Source organism: Zea mays, chromosome 8 (assembly GCF_902167145.1).
Source record: "Zea mays cultivar B73 chromosome 8, Zm-B73-REFERENCE-NAM-5.0, whole genome shotgun sequence".
Lineage (NCBI taxonomy): Eukaryota > Viridiplantae > Streptophyta > Magnoliopsida > Poales > Poaceae > Zea > Zea mays.
The window spans coordinates 127,693,587-127,712,670 of NC_050103.1; positions in this window are offsets into that span (position 1 = coordinate 127,693,587).

Genomic DNA, 19,084 nt, shown 5'->3' on the forward strand with positions numbered 1-19,084 from the left:
TCTGTGTGGTTAAATATTGACTTGAAACCATGTAAGATGGTTGTCAAGTATATGTGGGTGCCTACACAAAGAGAAAGGCCACAATAAGGATTGTGTGGGTACTTAAGGCTCTTACTACTAATCTCAAAGGACCCAATTCAAATTGGGTACCAAGATATGAAGCTTAAACTTGTTTTGCAGGATCACTCCTTCAATGGATCAAGTTGGGTGCTCGATAATGAATGTATAAATCATCTTTGGAGATAGTAGCAAGGGCGGTAACAACTGAATCTCAAGTGCATATTATTTTCAAATCTTATCTTTTTTGTGACTTGTGTAGCCACTAAGGAAAAAGAAGCACTTGAGGATATACATCAGTTGTTGATCATGAAATAAAGGTCCAATTGGAAGATGAATGAATATTATCATATGGTCAACAATCCAAAATTATGTGACGTATTATCTATCTAGTTAATTTGGATTTGATTCTTCTATATTAGACACTCACCATAATATGGATTAAGTTAGCTCTTTAGACTTCATTGAAAAATCATGCATATTATCTATGTCATTCAAAATATATTGTGTATGAGGGCTCAAGGGAAATTTAGTCCATATTATTAGGTTTCTCTATTTTAGCTACTCGCTTGCCTTCCACATTTAAAGGGTTGCTAAACAAGAAACTAGTGCTTGTGCTACTAATGCCATCTCTTGTGTTGAGTTTATCCATAGAAATCCATGTTAAGAGATGGTGCCTGTTTTAAATTGGATAAATCACAAACTTAAAGGATACTATTCAACTAAAGTAAGATGAAGTTGATAAGAGGCCAAGGTATGAAAACTTCATCTCCTTCAGTTGTTTTAGTATTCTATCCTTAGTGGGATGTACCATAGTATATGTTAAATTCCTTGCAATATAGAATGTTCAATAGTGTATATAACTTTGACATCAAATATATGTGTGCACTAATTTAAAGGAATTTAGTCTATCCTTTTGGGTTTCAATAATGATGATTCATTTGCCATCCACATATAAGGATCATCATTTGTGAAACCCTCTCTTTTGTTTTTAATGCTCTCTTTTCTAAGTGTTACAGCAAGGTCCTTCCAAGTGCTTTCAAGATGGATTCAAAATCTACAAAAAATGAATGAAGTTCAAGATCACTTGGTTGGATGAAATCATAAAGAGAAAAGAGATCGTAGTGAATCAAGAAGGAAGTTGAACTATCTTGTAAACCAAATAATGAAGAAGTAGTGACATAATCATATAATATCCTTCATTATGAGGTTTGAGGTTCATATTTGCATGCTTTACCCTTCAGGATTTCAATTGATATACTTTCAGTTCTTAAACTTTCAATTGGTTTAGTTTTCATCATCTATGTAAAACATGTTATGTTCAACCAAGATATAGTGCAAACTTCTCCTTTAACCTCGTATTGTTGATGTGCATAAGTGTACTTTGTGTACTCTTATATGCACAAATTGAGGGAGAATTTAGCCTATATCCTGTGAAACTAATGATTTCTTTCAAGTTCATGTTGTGTAGTCTCACACCTTGGAGAACATCAAATGAGGATGAATGGTTCCATAGAAATGAAAATGAATTTATCTTGAACCTATCAAAAAATGAGTTTCTCTTGATCGTTTGAAGAGGATAAGTTTCTCTTTAAAATGTCAAGCCTATCAAAAGCTAAGATGGAAATTCATGATTATAATGGAGACCATGTGGCGTGGAACAAAGGTGTGTCACTCCATGAACTATTGTATTAAATCTATCTATCTAGGCTCTCACATGCTAGTGTGTGCATGTATATGCAATATCTTAAGTCACGCCATAAGGTTGCACTTGTGGTGACGATTAAAGAATCTCTAGATATTTGATTAATACCTCTTGTGGTGATGTCATAAGTTTGTCTTGAGTCATCTTAGTGAGGTATGAGTCAAACATGCTAACTTCTCAAGAATCTTGGCTTAAAATATTGCATATCATGTCTATTAGTATATATTTTGATTATGAGTAATTCCTTCAATTGGTACAATTTCATAGTTTATTTGTACCAAGGTTTAAATTGTAGAACTTATTCCCCTGGCCTCACAAGTCCAAGCGCATAACTAAAACAAGTATTCATCACTTGTATGCACACATTTAGGGGGAGAATGGTCTATAATTTGAATCTTTGAAACTAACTTCATTTCCAAGTCTATTATGTGTGTAGTCTCAAATTAGAAAGGAATTTTTGGGCAAAGACAATCGCTTCCACTGCAAATTTGATGGGTATCAAAGATTCTTTGCTCCAATAAATGTATCTTTTATACAATTCATAAGGGAATGAGTTTCTCTTTTATATGCTACTCCAACGTCATCTAAAATTGGTAAACATGTATCATATCCTTTTGGATTGCAAATGTATAAAGTAGCATAGCTTATAAATTCTCCTGTCTAGAACTTAATTGATTAAATAGTGCACATGTTTCTTATGTTGCATGATTATGTTCAATTGATACTCCTTTTATGCCAATGGTACTTTAAGTTGCAAATACGTACTCTCAACAGATATCAATTGAATTCATATATATGTGTGCACTAAAACTTGAGGAGAACTTAGTGTAATATGCTATTAGTGATCTACTTATCTATCAAATTGTATCAATTGGTGTTTTTCAATTGATATTTTTCATACATGATCACTAGTTGCATAATCCATACTTGTGCAATTTTCATGTTGCCTCTTGTTGTGATAAGAAAATGCTAGGTTGTCACCTAGACTCTAGGTATCAAGTTTCACCTTCGATTTAGTATGACAATCTTCATTTAATATCTTGGACCTATGTCACAACTATACCAACAATAGCTTGCAAATGAATTATAAATCCAACACAAGTTTGGAACTCCCCTTGAAAAGGTAAAATGCAAAGGTACATCACTTCATGTCACTTCTCCACTACCTTTGTGCCATCTAAGGACCTTTTCATAATAGTGTGTTCCCATCTTGCTTAATCATAATTTCTACCCTTTATATTCTTTGTATCCTTTTTGGAGATTTATGACAAAGGGGGAGAAATTTTGCATTAAAGCTTACCTTTAGTCTTATGTAACTAAGTGTTAGAAGACTTTAAAAAGGGGAGAAATAATTAACAAAAGGGGAAGTCATAAGAAAAACATAAGATGTAGAAACTTGATGAGTGCATACTATGTCATGAGCATCACGTTTATTTTATGACACACTGCACCCCACGAATAGTATGATATAAGTTGTCTCCATACTTTGACCCAAATATGTGCTTTTTCATTTGAGTACAAAAGTGTTATTTTCTGAAATGCACATATTTAGGGGGAGGAAACTATATCATAGGATTCAAAATCTTATTTATCAAATCTTATGTAAGCTTTAAATGTGTTGTCATCAATCACCAAAAAGGGGGAGATTGAAAGTGCATTCATCCCTTTTTGAGTTTTGGTGATTTGGATGACAACACTTTTAAAAGACTAACAAATTTGCTAAGTGTTGAACAGGAAATTCAGTATGATGAACATACTTGAATAGTGTATAATGACAGTGAACAAAGGTTCAACACAAGGTTAAATAACAGTGAGACAATGCAAATGGATATAATATGATCTCTATATTGGTTTGAATATATGTACAAGACCTGAGAAATCACTACATACATATGATCAGAATAGAGAATGAAGTGGTTAAGAGGATTGGTCAAGCCAAAGTGAATAAGATATGAGGAATCATGAATTCGCTTGACCATATTACTATCAGTCCATATATGCTTCTATGAGAATCAAACTAGAGCTTGATTAATCTTAACAGTTATATCTAGAAGACATTCAAGCAAGGTTCACAATATTGAAGAAATGATTCTCTTAATGGATGCTCAAAATGATGTGACTCAAGAATGGCTTGATAGGGTAAAGATAGCAAGGAAAGAGCTTTGAGGAACTAAGCGAAGGTGAAGGCTAAGCGACGGCTTGTAGACCGAGGTACCATGGCTAAGGTGAAGAGGAGAGTACTTGCACTAAGTCGATGAACTAATCAGCTATGTAGAGTTATAACATGTTGATGCATCAGTAAGGTGACTTGAAGCCATGATTTGAACTCATATATGGTGATATGGTACAGGTCACAGGGTTTGAGTTGTGTTTGCTTCAAAAGGTGAGACAAAGATGTTTGTGATCCTTATGAAGCAACGCCATGGAGAAATCACACATGAGACACCAATGACTCAAGGAGTTTACTTAATTATATTTTATTTAACTTGAGTATAGGAATCGTCATACTATCAAGGGGGATCCAAAAAGAAGGTTGATGTTTGCCAAAGCTCAAGCCTCTATATTCAAAAGCTATTTCAAAAAACCAAATCTCTTGAACGTTCTATGGTTGACCATGGTTAGGTTTGAGAAACCTAGAGTGTTCTTGTTGAAAAGCAGCTGAACTTCTTCAACTGCAGCTGAGCTTTTCAGCTGAGTTGAGCTTCTTTAGCTGTAGCTGAGCTTTTCAGTTGAGCTGAACTTCAGCTGAGTTGAGCTTTCTCAACTCCAGCTGAACTTCAAGTTCAACCGGGGTCCAGACAGGTTCAACCGGGGTCCAGGGCAAGTTGAACCGGGGTCCAGAGAGGTTCAACCGGGTTCCAGGGAAAGTTCAGCCGGGGTTTGTTACCCGGACCTCACTGGTCAAAACCGGTTGAACCGGCCCTAGGGGAGGTTCAACCGATGTCAGGGTCACCTGACCGGTCTGACCTCCTGACTAGCAGACTGACTGCCAGTCTGACCCCCAGGCAGTTGAACCGGCCCTAGGGGCGGTTCAACCGGTGTGAGGACCTGTTTTTGCAGTCTGACCTGCAGTCTGCCAGTCTGAGTGTCAGCCTGACCCAGTCAGTTGAACCGGTCCTAGGGGTGGTTCAACTGGTCCTCCATTGCCAAAATCAGTCCAACGGCTAGTTTTGAAGCCCCACCTATATATATTCACTCCTACCTCTCTCCCCACATAAGAGCATGACCCAAACTCCATTTCTAACTTGAAGAACACCTCCCACTCTCTCACACACATCTCTTGCCTCTCCCATTTCAAATATTTGGAGAGAAATCTTTAAGAGAGTTTGAGAGCTATGGTTTTGTGCTTCATCTCCAAATCTCTCTTGCTCTTCTTCATTCGAGCTTTGGTACTACATCGAGTTCTTTGTGGATTCATTACTCTTGGAGCTTCTAGCTCCTAGATGACTAGGTGTCTCTTGTGAGTCTTCAAATCTTGTGGAAGACCACAAGAAAGTTTGTATTACCCGCTCGTTTGAGCAAAGATTAGTGTGTGAGCTTGACCTTTGTGGTCGGTAAAGGGAGGATTAGGGTTGAAAGAGACCCGACTCTTTGTGGGGGCCTCAACGAGGAAGTAGGGCACCTTGGTGGTGTGACCGAACCTCGGGATAAATCTTGTTTCTCTTGTGTTCTTGTTCATTGTGCTTATTCGTGTTCTTCGTTCTCTCACCATTCCGTGAAAGATTTGTTCATATCTTTTTGGTGTGTGGATTTTGAGAAGTGCCCTTCTCAGATCTACTACTTTGAACCCTGTGGATCATTTAGAACATCTCATTTCCAAAGTTAACTAGGTGAATTTTGAGATCATTTCAGTTTTATATCTCATCGTTTAGTTGAGCTCGTGCAAACCAGTTGAACCGGTTTTGACACCGGTTGAACTGGTTTTACCCAGTTTGCTTCTAGTTTTTGTTAAAAAAGTTTTAACTTGCCTATTCACCCCCCTCTAGGCAATTTTCAGCCAGTCACAGCTCAGGCCTTGTTCCAGTGCACACAAGACCATGAGGAATACCTTCAGGCGTATGTCCGAAGGTTCTTGCGTCTGAGAGCACAAGCGCCCACAGTGCCCAATGAAATCGTTATTGAGGCCATGATCAAGGGTCTTCGACCAGGGCCTACGACCCAATACTTCACCAGGAAACCCCCCAGACTCTGGAGAAGCTGCTTCAGAAAATGGATGAGTACATCCGGGCTGATAATGACTTCCGACAAAGAAGGGAGGAAGCTTATAGATTTTCTGAGATGACTAGGGGCTTCAAAGGAAGAATCGAACCTAGCATGTTAGATCAATCCCATAGCTCCAGTCAGAATGATGACAAAGGAAGCCAGCTTCAGAGGCCACAACACACCTCACAGTCTTCGGGACAGCAGCCAAGCTCCTTCAGGCCACCAGCTCCAAGGGGCAGAGGCGGCAGGGGCTTCGGAGGTAGACATGGGGATCAGCCTGGAAAGATCTATTGCTTATTCTATGGTGAAGACAAGGGCCACACGACAAGAACATGCCAGATTACCATTCAAAAGCAAAAAGAGATCGTCGAAGCAGAAGCCCGGCAGAATCAGACGAAGCAGGTCCTACATACTGCTTCGTGCCACTCTCCCTACATACCAAAATATGTAGGCAATCAACCTACAGCTTCTGTCGCTTCGACAAGCCATTCACAAGCTTCCTGGCCTCAGCTCCCACCTCCACCACCATTGCAACCCACTTATACCCGAAGCCAGCAGCCAGAAGGGCGCCAACACTCCTAACAACAACATGACTTCAGGGAGGAGTCTGTAGCTTGTACAGTCAATAGCACTGTACCAGAATCAAAGCACATATACTGAGCAATATCCTACTTCTGAAATACTTTTATCTTCTATGCCATTTTGCTTTTCGAATAAGGAACAAGCAATGAAAACTTAGTTTTAATTTCTTGTAATGATTTTGCTTCTATCAGAATGAAATATATCTTCTTTACAGATTTACGAAGCTCAAAAGTCGTTCCTAAGGGAATGCAGAGCCAACATAAACGAAGCTACAAAAAGTCGTTCCTAAGGGAGTGCAGCGTAAGTTCTGTGCTCAAAAGTCGTTCCTAAGGGAATGCAGAGCCAAAATTGACGAAGCTACAAAAAGTCGTTCCTAAGGGAGTGCAGTATAAATTTTATGCTCAAAAGTCGTTCCAAAGGGAATGCAGAGCCAAATACCGCCGAAATATAAGGCGAAGAAGTTCAAAAGTCGTTCCTAAGGGGATGCAAAACTTATACCGCTGAAATAGAAGGCGAAGAAGTTAAAAAGACGTTCCTAAGGGGATGCAGAACTTATATCACTGAAATAGAAGGTGAAGAAGCTCAAAAGTCGTTCCTAAGGGGATGCAGAGCTTGTGTGTTCCAGTGTGGGCGTGTGGCTGTGTGTCTTCGGCATCCTCATCATTTTGCATCATATCATCACATCATTTCGCATAACATTACATCATACATCATATTGCATCAACGACACAAGAATCGAATACGAAGTCAATCTTCGGCAAATGCTTCGTCAAAATGAAAATGTGCTAAGGCACGAAGTAAGCTTCAGGAAATACAGTTTTATCAGCCTTGTCACAAGAAGGGACCTATTTCTTTACGAAGCATGAAAAGAAGGGAAGGCGTTTTTTCACCGAAGGCTCAAAAATGGTATGTATGTAAGTCTCATGCATCGCAAAGAAATAAATTACAATAATTTACATTCTCGATTCAATGTTACATACATCAAATGTCACATAGTTTTGTTACAATAGAAGCTTAATGTTCATTGTCCCATACATCAAGCATTTCAATATTATTACAATAAAATCTATTCTTTTCTAAGAACTTTCTCCGCAACTTCGTTCAATAATTTATTGACATCTTCATCAATAATGGATTCAGCCATACTTGGATGTCCAATGATTCCTTCATCTCTGAATCAGCTAGAGGATCATACGGCTCTGGTGGCAGGGATAGTTCAGCTGTAATAGGAAAATTATTAATACGAAGCCTTGAAGCAAGTACCGAAGCTAAATAATCAAGAAATAATACTGTCGGAGAGTAGATCTCCGGCCGGGTGGCGGAGTGCTCTCGCCCTAAGTCCTGAGACGAGGAGGGGCTTAGGCGTTTCACTTGATCGATGGAGAGAAGGAGCAGTGGCCAAGAACACATGGGGATTTAGAGTGGTTCGGGCCGCCGTAACATAATACCCTACTCCACTGTGAGATGTATTGCTTGAGGGCTTGTATGAGCTAGCGATTTTGAGATTGCGTGTGTGTGTAATGTCGCATGCCTCCCCTTTTATAGCTGTAGGGGGCATGCACAAAGGGTCTGGGCCCCGACATGTGGGCCCAGGGACATAAAGAATATAGTGCTTGGATCCTTTAATATCTATTGTCGAGTCCATCCTCTTGCGTATCCTTGGTGTACAGGGGAAGCTTCTGGCGGAAGAGTAGATGAGTATAGCGTGCCGCTCAGCACAGGCATACTCTTCACCAGCAGACCCAACAGACGTGCTGTCTACTGGATGACCTTGACGCCACCTGCTAGCGGATGGGACAGGACACATTTAATGCTGAGAGGGCACGTCGCCCGTCAGCGCAGTGGCAGGCGGCACGTCTTTTTCTCAATAAATGCAGGGGCTACACAGCTTTTCGTCAGGGTCGCCCCGGTAGCTTATGTCATGGGCCACGAGCAGCGGGTCTCCGCCTGAGTGGGAAGCGGAGGTGAGGCCCGCACACGTGTCAGCGCCGGACCCCTGCACCCACCAGGGTCCTCCTCGCTCCGGGACCCTGCTGGAGTTCGGACTTACCCGAAGGCTCCGGACTCGTATATAGGGGTCCAGTGTTCTTTCATGGGGGTCCGGCCTTACTGGGGTGTGGTGTCTTTTCCTGCCACGTGGCGTCCTTTGGCCCGCCCATCCGGCGGGGTCAGGCGCGGTCCTCCACGCGTCTAGGGGACATCGCATGGGTGTGATGCCTTCATGCTGCAGGAGAGGGTACCCCTGATTTAGGGTACCGACAGTGGCCCCCGGTCCCGCCTCAAGGGAGGATGCGAGCTTGCAGGTGGGACCAGAGTCTGATTGGTGGTTAGACCGCTGCTTCCGTGCGCCTGCTGCTGCAATTACTGCTGGCCCACCTATGACCATGCCAACTACCATGCCTATTCCCATGACTGACTGACCCGTGTCCGTCGTACTTAACGGTACTGTTTGGCCATGCGCGGGGCTGCCTCGAGTCGTTGCACTGGTTCTGAAAAATTACCTTTTCAGAATCCATGACAGTCCCGAGAAGACAAGGCATTGGCGCAGGCGGTGGTGCAGCTTCTTTGCACACGATAACCGGCGCACCGGTTACATGACGTGTGGGCCTGGACCCTGAGTTGGACCGCCAGTTGTGGCGGAGCAGAGGGGGCGCTCAGTCGTAGGGCGTTTGCACGCTTCTCGCGCGGCGGTTCGCCTCTTTGACCGCTGGTTACGGCGAAGATGAAGGGGCACTTGATCGTGGGGCAGTTGCATGCCCCTTGCGCGGCAGTTCGCCTTCCTGACCGCTGGTTGCTCCGGAAATGGAGGGGCGCGTAACCGCGGGACAGTCGCACGCTCCTCCTTTGGGTTGGTTTTTATGACATGCGGGGCCTGGCCCCCGTGTCATAAGGTGAGACCCCTGGTGCACGCTGGGGGAGACTTCACTCGTGACGCTTCAGGGGCGCGAGTGTGGGGATCTGCCTTTAAAAAGGGGTCGATCCCCCGGGCAGTAGGCATGTCTCGCTCCTCTTGCGACCACTACGCCCTTCCGCCTTTCGGGCCTCCAGATGGGGTGCGTCGGTGTTCTCTAGAAGGATCTGTGTCAAGGCCGTCTCTTCCGGCGACTTCACCGTCGGAGAGTGTGCGCTTGTGGTGGTGTCGCTGATCTTGTCTTCTTCCTGCCGCCATTGGAGGAGTGCAACCCCATGGGGGTTGGCATCCTTTCGCCACTATTCGGCTTCAAGGATTTTCATCATGCAGCCCGGCTGCAGTCCCCCGCCGGTGGTCATCCAGAAGGATGACTACCAGCCTTATGGTGGGTAGAAGCAAACCGGGCTGCGGCCTCCCTCCTGCCCTCAGCTTCAAGGATGTTCATCATCCGTGCTGGGGAGGGGGGTGTGCCGGGTTGAGGCTCCACCCTCGCGTGGGTAGCGACTCGCTTCTTCCCTCAGTGTCCGGGGGAGAAGGGTGTTCGCCGTTTGTGGCGCTGTCAGCTGCCACGTGCCTGGCTTCTCGGCCTGGGTGGCTCTGGCACCGCCTTCGGCACTGCATCCTGCTGCTGGGGTGGAGCGTGGCTGCCCGTCCACTGCACGGGCGATGGTGGCGCTGTGCGCGGGTCGGCCACATCCACGACTTCTCCCGCCCCTCCGGCTACACTGGGAGGCTGTACAGGACGTCGTACGTCGCGGGGGGTGGCGACGACGTTCTTGATGGTCTTGCCTTCACTCCCGTAGCGAGGACGGGAGCGAAGACCTCTTCGTGCACACTGGTGCAGCCGCTGCCCACCGGTGCTGAGGTGATCGCCGCCCCTAGCGGGGCTGATGTGGTTGCTTCCGCTGGTGAGGCTACCCACAGCAGAGGTGGTTGCCTCCGCTGGCGAGACCGTCAGTGCCACCTGCTGTCGGTCCTTTAGCTCTTTGGCTTTAATGGCCTCGCTGTTACCCCCCATAGGAGGACGGGGGCGAGGTCCTTTTCGCAGCAGCGCTTGCCCTGAGGCGATCGCTGCTGCTGTCTAGCCACCCGAGACAGAGGTCGTTGTCGCTGCTGGTGCAGAGGTCGTCAACGTCGTTGGTGGGGCTGTCCGGAGCCAGCTTCCAGCGTGGCTCTTGGAGGTAGTTCATTCCTGCAGAAATGAAGCTGGGGTCCCGCTTGTAAGGGAATGACATCTGCTTGAAAGCAAAATGTAATAACGTATGTACGCAGGATTTTAGCCTGGGAAGCCCAGTTATGTGCCCAGACCCTCTAGATGGTGACTTCAAGTACTAAGACACCTGCCACAGGGCGGTGGAGTATGCAGGCCCACAGTACAGGACCTGGCTGAGCGGCTACATGGTTTCCGGACCCCCCAGGAGACGAGTGCCTGTTCTTCAAAGCCGGACCTCTAGGTTGTTGGATGCATAGGTCTTTAGTTTTAAATACTAGGACACTCACTACAGGGTGGTGGAGTGTGCAGGATTTTGGGTACGGAACCAGGCTAACCGGCCACACAGGCTCCGGACCACCCTATGGAGCGGGCATCCGTTCTTTAGAACTGGCCCCCAAGCCTTCCCCTGTTTTTGTAAATAAATAAATATTGTCTTTTGAACTGCATTTAACACTTATCTGTGTAACGCCTGTTCCGGTTGTGTGCGATGTTGTTGACTCCTCCTTAGTACCTAGCCCCCCGCCTGGGATGCAGGCTTGATGTGTTGAGGTTGGATGCTAGCGTTCCTGAAAAGGTCATCAACAATCCTCGCGAGGCAGACTCGCCGAGATCTGGATCTGTACACAACTTTTAGGTAGGAAGCATTAGTAGTACACCTCATAGGGTTCTCCGTCTGACATTAGTCGCCCTTTGATACATGCTCGAGACCTGCAGGTTTTAGTTCGGGTGGCCATGTTGCGTGTCCGGACCCCCTTGGGTCGCGGTTCCAGATACTAGGACACTTGTCGCAGGGCGGTGGAGCGTGCAGGCCCACGGTACGGGACCAGGCTGAGCGGCTGCATGGGCTCTGGACCACCCCAGGAGACTACTGTCCGTTCTCTAGCTCCGGTCCTGAGGTTGTCGGACCCGCAGGACTTATAACTCTAGATACTAAGTCCTTGTCACGGGTGGCGGAGCATGCAGGCCCACGGTACAGACCTGGCTGAGCGGCTACATGGGCTCCGGACCACCATATGGAACGGAGTCCCGTTCTCCAGAGCCGGCCCCCAGGCTGTCGGACCTCCCTACTTTCGCATCAGGGGTCCTAAACTGCAAGCCTGGCTGCTCAATTCGGACGCCGCCATGTCAGACAGATGGGAACCGTACGGGTGGGTTAGCTAAAAAGTATTATCTGGAAAACTGCGAGGCAGGACCATGGAGCAGCAAGATGGAACTATCTTAAGAGCGCAGCTGAGGGGGTAGTTTCTCTTTATAACTTGTCGTACATGTGTGCAGACCAATAGTCTGGGTTTATGGGGGCAGGCCCCACCGGGTCGTCGTACACGTATGCGTTATCTAGTCACAAGAAAAGGAAACAGACTCGACCCCTTAGTCTTGCTCTATGGATAGAACTTACAGAGATACTTGGTCACGGGGTAAGGTGCTCCTCCAGTCGTAGCTAGATGGTTCCCCTTGGGTCGGTGCACTCCCGTTACCTTGAAGGGTCCTTCCTAGCTGGGGGAGAGTTGCAGAACCCCTCTTGGTATGGTATCTGCCGTGGGGCTAAGCCCCGACCCAGGGTTCCCATCTGTATTCGACGCGGGAGCCCTTGCCTCTGGCAGTGATCACTTCTGCATATACCTGTCTGCAGCTCGGACCCGTGGGGGGTCCGGAAGGGCCTCCGGAGGAAAGGCGTGCTCCAGCTCCATAGACCGGGGAACACGGAGTCCCTTTGGGGTTCGTCTAGTTGTCTTCACCGGAGTAGGAGCCTCCGGTGAAGATATCTTTCAGGTCCCCCTCGGGCGACTGTTACCCGAGGTCCCGCTTAGCCGCGACTTCCTCGCCGTCGTCCTCCTTCTCTTTGTCGGGCCGACGGCGAGGCGGGGAGCCGTCTTTGGAAGACTGCTCGCGCCGCTCGCTGACGCGTTTTGTGAGGTCAATGATCTCGTGACACTCCACTGCACTGTGGCGACCATATGGGTGCACAGGGCATGGACCGCTGCCACTCTTCTGCGGTCGTGGGCGCTTGTTGCGGTCGCCCTAGCCTCTAGTCACTGCTATGGCCACCAGAGCAGTGGACCGTGGCCTCTGGTAGTCGCGGTCCTTCTTCTTTTTCTTCTTTCCGTCCCGGAGGGCGGCCCCCGAGCCACCTGACTGGGCAGCCCCAGTTTGCGGGGCCGAGTGCCATGCATGGCCCTCGGCGGCTCTAGCGCATTTGTCGGCCAGGGCGAAGAGCGTAGGGACAGTTTCCACGTCATGTGTGGCCAACTTCTCCAACATTTTCTGATCACGTACTCCCTGTCGAAAAGCCGTGATGATAGAAGCATCAGAAATACGAGGTATCGTACCTCGTACCTTGGTGAAGCGGGAGATGAACTTCCGGAGGATTTCCCCGGGCTCCTGCCTCACTGCATGGAGGTGGGCTTCCACACCGTGCCGCTGGAAAGCACTGGCGAAGTTCGCTACGAACCGCGCACAGAGTTCTTCCCAGGAATAGACTAATCCCGGGATGAGATTCATGAGCCAGGTCCGGGCAGGTCCAGACAAGGCCACATGAAAGTATGTTGCCATCACAGTGGTGTTTCCACCTGCCGCTGTGATGGTGGTAACGTACACCTGCAGGAACTCCGACGGGTTCGATGTTCCGTCGTATTTTTCCGGCAGGTGTGGCCGGAACTTGGGTGGCCAGGATGTCGCGCGGAGGTGATCCGCCAGAGCGGCGCAGCCTACTCCGGCCAAGGGGACACCCATCTGGGACCGAGTGCCCATTGGCGTCTGCGGTGCAACCGCGGCGAAGTCTTGATCGAGGTCGCGCCCGTTGATGTTTTGACGGCGCTCGCGCGCCCTTTCCAAAGATACCCCGGGCATCCTCTCTCGCACGCTTGTGGTTGAGCTCTGCCCGGAGATCATTGGCCTGCGTGCCCCTCACTGAGGGCGAGCACACCGATGTTGATGCCTCGTGTTGGCGTCGTGATGACCGCGACTTCGACCGGGTCGAGGTAGAATGCGCCATACTGAGCAGCCGGTCGACGTCGTCCCGCCACTGCTTCATGGCTCCTGGTGATGCAGTGGAGCTTGGAGGGTGTCACAATAACTCCCTGGCTGCTGACAACGCCCTCGGAGACGCCCTTGATGGAGTCCGGGATGTTTGCACCACCGTGTGCTGCCGTGCGGCGTGCACGACAGGAGTGACTGGTGCCGGACGACTGGGAGCCTGCGGTGTGGAGGAAGCAGCTTCTCCCTCCACCGTGAGATCTATCAAAGTCTCGGCGCGGTGCTCCACGATTTGCACCATCATGATTGGGCAAGAAATCAAGCAAAAACCTAATGCCCAGGCCCCTACCTTGCGCGCCAAATGTCGGAGAGTAGATCTTCGGCCGGGTGGCGGAGTGCACCCGCCCTAAGTCCTGAGATGAGGAGGGGCTTAGGCGTTTCGCTTGATCGATGGAGAGAAGGTGCAGTGGCCAAGAACACACGGGGATTTAGAGTGGTTCGAGCCATCGGAGCATAATACCCTACTCCACTGTGAGATGTATTGCTTGAGGGCTTGTATGAGCTTGCGAGTCTGAGATTGCGTGTGTGTGTAACGTCGCATGCCACCCCTTTTATAGCTGAAGGGGGGCATGCACAAAGGGTCTGGGCCCCGACATGTGGGCCCAGGGACATAAAGAACATAGTGCTTGGATCCTTTAATATCTGTTGTCGAGTCCATCCTCTTGCGCCCTGACGCCCAAGATCTGCGTATCCTTGGTGTACAGGGGAAGCTTCTGGTGGAAGAGTAGATGAGTATAGCGCGCCGCCCAGCACAGGCATACTGTTCACCAGTAGAACCAGCAGACGGGCTGTCTGCTGGATGACCTTGACGCCGCCTGCCAGCGGATGGGACGAGACGCATTTAATGCTGAGAGGGCACATCGCCCATCAGCGCAGTGGCAGGCGGCGCGTCTTTTCCTCAATAAATGCAGGGGCTACGCGGCTTTTCGTCAGGGTCGGCCTGGTAGCTTATGTCATGGGCCACAAGCAGCGGGTCTCCGCCTGAGTGGGAAGCGGAGGCGAGGCCTGCACACGTGTCAGCGCCGGACCCCTGCACACACCAGGGTCCTCCTCGCTCCGGGACCCTGCTGGAGTTCGGACTTACCCGAAGGCTTCGGACTCGTATATAGGGGTCCAGTGTTCTTTCGTGGGGGTCCGGCCTTACTGGGGTGTGGTGTCTTTTCCTGCCACGTGGCGTCCTTTGGCCTGTCCATCCGGTGGGGTTAGGCGCGGTCCTCCGTGCGGCTAGGGGACGTCGCATGGGTGCGATGCCTTCATGTTGCAGGAGAGGGTACCCCTGATTTAGGGTACCGACAAATACCTATACGCCTTTCGCGTTCTACAGCTTCTTCAGTTCGTTTTGCATTTGCTCGAGCGTCGTGGGTGTCTTTTTCACTCTTTTTTATAATCTCGTGGGCCAGCTCTCGGCCACCGTTCACCCCGATATTGTTATAAAATTTCCCGCCCATTAAAGTTGCTTCGGCCGAAGGATCCTTCGTATCATCTATGGAGAAGGCAGCTTCGGCTTGGGCTATGGCCTTAACGTGATCACATCCGGCCTTCTCCAGAATAGCTGAGATTCCCCGCGCACCAGAAAACGTGTAAACATCCCCACAATCACTCAAAATTTCCTCGAAGGCTTCAGCTTCTCCATTTATCCATTCAACAACGCCTTCGGGGTCGCCTCGTATGAAGTTTTCTTCAGAAGAATAGGCGCCCACTTTGGAGAAGCTACCTTTTATTTTCTTCACACAATCCAAGGATTTTTCAAAACACCTTTCCTTGGACTTGCGAAGCTCTTCAACATTTTTCTCTAGCTTTTTTCTCCAGTATTCACTGATCTCTTGCTTATGCTCTACGAGAGCGCACTTCTCACTAGGTTCGGCCAGTTGTCTCCGAAGGTCTTCAACCTCAGCCTTTTGAGCTTTGGCTTGAGCATTGTATTTAGTCTCGTCTTCTTTTATTTTTTCTACCAATAAAATCAAAATCTTGTCTTTCTCTAGACCTTCATTTCTTAGCTCAATCACTTCGGTCCGAAGGTTGTTGAGTGCTATGGCACATCTCTCGTCTTTAGTATTCTTTTGCACCCTCAAGGCATTACTAAGAATCAAGCCCTATAAAGAAGAAGAAATAATTGAGTATGACAATGAAGTACTTCGTTTCCAACTTTAGAGTTAACTTTTTATACCTTTATACTGTTTTATGCTAGGCTATCAGTAAGATCATCCTTCGACAAAATCGAAAGGCCATCTTCCAGCTTCGGGAATCCCATACTCTTAGCTATCTCCCGGCAGACAGATATTTCTTTGTTGTCCGGGAGACAGTATAAGAAGTCGCCATCGTTAGTACCGTTAAACACTAAAGCTCCCTTTGGATATTTCAATTTTCGCGCATAGTGTCTGGCTTCCAGAATTTCTTCTTCGGACAACTTTTTCCCCGAAGCATGACGATAAATATAATCAGCGTCCTCGCTAGAGGCTTCGGGGGCAGGAGATTTTGCCCTTTCTCCCGCATCTGGCCCTTCTACCATGCCAGCGTCTGAAGCCTGTGGATCAGTTTTATCTTCAGGCGCGATGGCCTTCGTCTTAATAGGCGCTGAAGGCCCAGCTTCGGTCACATCTTGGACTTTGGTAGCTTCAGCATCTTTCTTAGTAGCTCCAGGGCTCAAGGCCTTCGTAGTCTCTAGGATAGCGTCCAACACGTTGGCCATTCTCCTCCTCTTGGGAGTTGCGGTAGGAGCCTTTTGCACCTTCAGCAAACTTGCCTCAGCTGGTGGGCTCAAAATTTCAGGCATTTTCTCTATTTTTCCGTCTGTGGCTCTTCGGCCTTAGCAGTCTTAGCTTCGGCTGCTGCGACTGTAGGTACCTTTAGCACCACAGTCGGCTCTTCAATGCTCTACATAATCGAAGCAACTTGCTTTGCTTCGGTAGCAGAAGAAGTACCCTCGCCAAATTTAGGCACTACGGTCGGTTCAATATAGCACGGCCGGTGGGTCAGAACCTTCACCTTTTTGCTCTTCGGCGCAGCTGCGGTGGCCGAAGTGGCAGTCTTTCTCTTTTTCCCTTGCCCTTGTAGCAGGTAATGGTAGTCAGGGTATACGAAGCCAATCGCATCAAATACCCTATTCAATCTTTTCTTGCCCCGACCTCCGAAGGCCGCGGACAGAGCATTATCTTCAGCCTTGGAATATGTCCCAAGTAGCTCGTCGCTGGTAGCTTCAATACACTTCAACCAGTCATCATCTGGCTCATCAAACTTTTCCCTAAATCTGAAGGTATATTTCAATCGGACTAGGCCTCTGTCATTGGACTCGACAATAGCCTCCTTCGGCACATCCCAACTCTCCACAAGTGGCCACACCCTGAAGGATATGTGTTCTTGAATTAAATCCCTCGTGCCAATAAAGGCGCACACAATACTAAAGGCCTTCTGGCACGCTTCAACATCACTATCAATATTCACCTTCGGCCTTCGGAGGCAGAAGCGAGACCAGATGGATAATTTCCTTAATGTCTTCTCTTTTCTTTAAATCATTTTTAACGTAAAACCATTCCTCCATCCAGGCCTCGGCCCATCTTTTCCGGAATGTTGGCACTGGGTGGCTTGCATTACGGCGAGCAATAAATCCATAACAACCGAAGTTGTTGTGGTACTATTCTTTGCCAGTAGCCTTCGTCTCATATAAAAGCTCGTGCATACTGCAGAAACACTTCGCGCTTGGCTCCAGCCCCTGACTACTTACAGCCCAGACAAAAATCCCCATCCTAATTATAGCTTCGAGGGTGATTTGATGAAAGAAGATCTGGTATATCTTCAACACTTCAACCACAAACTTGCTCAAAGGGAACCGAAGATCAGCCTTCAAAAAGCTTCGATAAATAACAACTTCATTTTCCTCAAGAGCAGGGACGATGTTGTCTCCACCAACTCTCACGATAGACATGTCACGAAAGTACCTTCCTCTCATGTTGTCAATATGACTCTATTTAATAGTTGATTTTTCGAAGACTAGCTCGGTCGCCAGGGCCAATCTTCAGAATCTTCATATCCACTCTCCACATCATAACTATCACTGTCATTAGTATCTTCAGACAAACCCTCCAATATCTCTTTAGTAATCTTCTCTATGTTCGTTTTTGACATAGACTCAAAAAATCCGGCGATAAAAGGATCCAGAGCTTTCTTTTCTTCAAACAACTTCGTCTTCTCAGTTAGCTTCGTCTACTCAGTCATCTTCTTTTCCGCAGTCATCTTTTCCCCAGACATGGTGCAAACACGTCTTTAAACCGAAGCTTGAAAAGTTTGAAAATCAGGCGAGAGCTAGTGAGCAAGAGCTAAAAAGTTTGAGAAAATAGCAAATGGCAGAAATGGCGTATCAAATGTTGTCGGTGTGGGTTCATATTTATACGCCCAGTGCGTTGCAACTTGGAGGGCCCCGTCTGTCATTGACTATTGCTATTCTAGCAAAGGTAAGGTGTTTTTCGGACCTTCATCTTAAGGCCTTCGTTCACGTCGCAGTCTGAATTCGTTGTTATAACAAATTAATACTGCGAGGGGCTACTGTTCAGGGCCTTCGTCTTCCGAAGGTCCTCAAAAACATGATTAACAATGTTTCCCAAGTGTAATATATGTACAGGAACCTTCAGACACAGAATAAAGTTGTACACAATATGAAAAAGCATGGTCGGGACGAAGGTTGAACCAGCTCCGAAGCTACGCGCAAGGAAGCTTCGGCTCAACGGCGGAAAAAGGAACCGACTTAAAGGGGAAAAGGCTATCTAGTCCTCGTTGGATTGTCCTTAAGTCAATAGTAAACATGAAGGGCATGAATGTAATTTTACACAGGCTGCGCCCTGTGCCTATAAATAGATGAACAATACCCCCGTACTGTTCACGCTGACTTGTATTCGCTCGTGCTTCACGCTTGGTCTTTTGCCTTCTGTCAAGCCGAAGGTACAAATGTAATTCAATATTGTTCATGTTTATTTATGATGATATAATAAAGATATATCAATGATGTCATATGATTATTCATGTTATCTCTCACATTTCATATGCTTCTTCTTTCATTAACATGTACTGCGATGATGAAGGTACGTCCTTCATGATCTTCGTCTAAAGATCATTATATCCTAAGGGAGATAATGCTTCGAAGGACGAAGGGCATTAACCTTTAACATTTTGTGTTGCCTTGTTCTTAACTCATAGCATTTGAGAACAAGTCCCCAACACTATTTGTACTAGATGTAGAGATGTTAATGTAGAAGCTATTCATGATCACCTCGCTTTAATTAAACAACAAAATGATCATATAGCTCAATTAACTGCTAAAATCAATGAGCATGAAATTGAAAATGAAAAGTTTAAATTTGCTAGAAGCATGCTCTATAGTGGGAGACGC